This window comes from Orycteropus afer, unplaced genomic scaffold, assembly GCF_000298275.1.
Source record: "Orycteropus afer afer isolate SDZICR_OR568_19922 unplaced genomic scaffold, OryAfe1.0 scaffold00029, whole genome shotgun sequence".
Taxonomy (NCBI): domain Eukaryota; kingdom Metazoa; phylum Chordata; class Mammalia; order Tubulidentata; family Orycteropodidae; genus Orycteropus; species Orycteropus afer.
Genome location: NW_006921616.1, coordinates 14,309,701 through 14,313,534, shown reverse-complemented (window position 1 = coordinate 14,313,534; position 3,834 = coordinate 14,309,701).

Below are 3,834 nucleotides of genomic sequence, written 5' to 3'. Positions count from 1 at the left end.
CCTCCTTCACCAATAGGGTGAAAAGGAGGCAATCAAAACACACTGGCATAGAACACTGTTAACTGCAGAGGGAATGAGAAGACTGTGATGGTTTTCTACAGAGTACTTTTGTGAACTTCAGTTTATTATCTCTGCATATCACAGGATTATCTAACATGGTAATGATGATGATGATGGTGATGATGATGATGGTGATGTTGACAGGGTTGTTGTGAGGGTTAAATAATTGATAAAGTGTACCTCTAAATAGTATTACATATCTGGCTGGACAGTGCACACCTCAGCTGATCGTTTGAATTTTTTGTTCTAGGAAGGATTTTACCCCATCCACTTGCAGGGCAGGTAGGTAGCACACGTGAGTGAAGTAGGCCAGGTGGAGATAAGTGCTAACAGGACAGTACATGTCTCATCTAAAAACTAGGCTGCTGCTTAGCTCCAGGCCACTGTTGTCACATAGGAGTGAGGTCTGGTAATACCAGTTCTTCTCATTCTTCATGAGAAAGCAGAAATTCACATATTAAGTCCAATTTTCCAATTTGCAAATCGTTAAATTTATGTATTATTATTATTATTTTTTTAATGTAAGAGCTAAAAACAGCCTAAGTAGAGAGCTGAATTAAGAGGTGCTCTGGTGGCATAGTGCCTAAGGCATTTGACTGCTAACCAGAAGGCTGGTGGTTCAAACCCATCAGCCACTCCTTGGAAGGAAGATGGGGCAGTCTACTTCTGTAGTGATACTGCCTTGGAAACCCAAGGAGGGGTCGCTATGAGTTGGATCCGACTTGACAGCAATGAGGTTTTTTTTTTTTTTAATTGTGTGCCGTCTGATACACTACTACCAGAGTCAAGATATTAAGTAACAAGCACTGCAGTTCAGAGTCACGTAAATGGGCTAATATGTAGCCAGACCTAGCTGAGTCTCCTTCCACACTTGATTTAATCATTATAGCAACTCAATTCAGTTCCTCAATATATGCTGACAGTGTATACTTTGCTCTACGCATGGTTCTACATCTAGCAGGAAACACGACAGAAAAGTTTCCCTGCTCTCACAGAGCTTCTACTCTGTGAAATCGTCGGGCTTACACTAATACACATGGAGGAAGTGGAATCACAGAATCGCATTTGGAGGAAATGAAGGAGCAGCATCATTTATTCTCAAAGTTGAAGAGGGTGACAGAACTCTCTGCAAACATATGAATGATTATATCAAGAAAACTAAATATGAATTACATTGAAAAGACACTAAGTGGCTGGGCTCTGTCTCCACTGAGAATAAAAAGGAGGAGACTTCATACATTTCCAAGGAAAAAGTTTAAGGGTGATACCAAGAAGAACTTCCTAACAGTAGGATTGTTGAGCAGAAATGGCTGTCTGAAGATATTTGAGGCATCTCTCCCTCTGGAAAACTTTAAGGATGAGATAGACAACATTGATCCAAACATATAGTCTCTCTTGGAGGCAGACTGTTGGACTGGAGCCAGGAATCTGAGTACTTTAGTGAACAGATTTACCTTCTTAACTTTCTTATTTTTGCTTATAAAGCCATCATTTTTTTTTTTTTTTTATTGTGCTTAGAAAGGTCTCTTCTTCTATAGATCAAGCTATACAGACGAGTTCATGTAAGGAATGTATTTTTTAATTTTAGCACTTTCTATAAATGGGTTTTCTAAACCCTTAGCTGAGGTTGTTACCGCAACAGGGAACATGGAGATAATTTTTCATTCTTTCATGCTATGCTGAATGTCAGCAGCAGAAGCTCCTAAAAATAATCATACCTTGTATTTATATAGCACCTTTCCCGGAGGTTCTCAAACTGCTTTGCCGACATCATGTAATTAATCCCTATAAAGCATTCTGAAGACACTAGTATATTATAAAGTTAATATTTTTCTTATATATAAAGGGTTTGAATTTTGTATTTTCTTATTATATTTGCATTATACTCTGTGAACTCTATATCAGGTATAGAGTTTGCTATCAAAATTTGCTTTTATTTTAATTTTGTTTTTGATTGTTTTTACTGCAAGATACTGTAAGCAGAAGTGATGGGCATCATTAGCTGCAGCACACAGGGAAAACAAGGATAAGGAGGCGAGAGCAATTTGGGCCTGGGCTGCTGGAAGTTTGTGAAAGTTCAGTTTATTTCTAGGGTTCATGGGGAGCTGTTACAGGAATACGAAGGGGCAGTGGAAGAGGTATTAGAACACCCCTGGAAAACAATACATGTCACTTATTTGAGTGAGTGGAAATGAAGGAGGGAGGGAAGGTCTGGAGTGAGGTAGGTGGGACTGTGCCAAAGCCCCTCTTTCTCAGCTCTTTTCTCCCTACTGTGACCCACCACTTCACCTTCAGACAGTTTTGTCTTCATCTCTCTCAACTCATTTCCTCTCCAAATTTATGTAAGATTATAACCAGGATGGATCTGCTGTCAGTCATAGCACTATAGTAGGAATTTAAGCTGGGCCAACCTCTGCCTAACATTTCGACACTTTAAACCTCATCTCTAATTTTCAACTCTATGAGTAACAGAATACTTGTTATTCTGACTCATAACAACCCCCACTGGGTTTCCGAGGCAGGAAATCTTTACCGAAGTATATTGCCCCATCTTACTTCCATGGAGCAGCTGGTGGGTTTGAACTGCCAGCCTTCTGGTTATCAGTCAAATGCCTTAGACACTGCACTACCAGAGCTCCTTTGAGTAATATTTGGCTGGCAAATAGTAAATACGTATGTAACTCATTAGTTGTTGTTATTGATACGTGCCATCAAGTCAGACCTGATTCATAGTGACCTTTCCTTGGGTTTCCGAGGTAGTATCACTACAGAAGTAGATTGCCCAACCTTCCTTCTGAGGCATGGCTGGTGGGTTTGAACCGCCAGCCTTCTGGTTAGCAGTCAAATGCCTTAGGCACTATGCTACCAGAGCTCCCTTTAGTAGCAGCAGTAAAAGTACCAGGCATTGTTGAGCGGAAGCAACAGCATATTGGTACCTGCAAACAATTTCACTCCCTTTTGAAAGTCAGACCACATAAGTAGCCTTCAACTCCATCTTTGCACAAAACTGGTCCTGGCAGAGAATACAGCAAAGATATTGTCACCATGATCCCTGCAGGTGACTGGAGAGTTGACAGAGAAAATAGAAAGGTTGGTCAAATTCAAGGAGCTTTGCCAGGCAGTGATGATAAATTGGATAGAGAAGGGAAAGGTGAGCAAAACTCTGAAGAAATCCCACCTTCCCAGGTTGGAGGGGTGGGCCTCCGGCTACTGTGGAGCACATCACAAAGGTTTGGAAAGGAGGAATGTTTACTTAAGCTCCGGCTTGCGCTTAGCCCAGCAGGCTGCCTGCAGGTTTACAGCTGAACATTATAATCATGGCACCCACCTCTGTGGAGCAGCCAACAGGAGACAGCGGCCAGGGACATTATCGCCAGCCCAGAGGTTCTGGTGCCGCCTTTAAGTGTTTTTGACTTGGCAGCAGTGGTCTGCTGATTTTCCACCAGCCAAGTCAATCTTCCATGCTCATGGGCCCAAAATTTAACATTTGTACTGGCTCCAAAGCTCCTTTCAGTTCTTCTGATAATCCCATAAAAACAAGCTGAAGATTTAGCATTAAATCTACTTCCAAGTGTGGACTGTGCCTTGAACATTCCAAGACATCAACCCTGAAGTATATTTTCTGTTTTCAGTTTATTCTACTTGAGGCACTTCCGTAAGTCATGGCTTACCTTAAAAGGAAGACACTCTTCAGCAGATGCCCAAGGCTATGAAATTCTCCACCATTCATCTGTCAGTTTGTCTGTACTGTGGTATTATAGGGAGCTCTGGTGG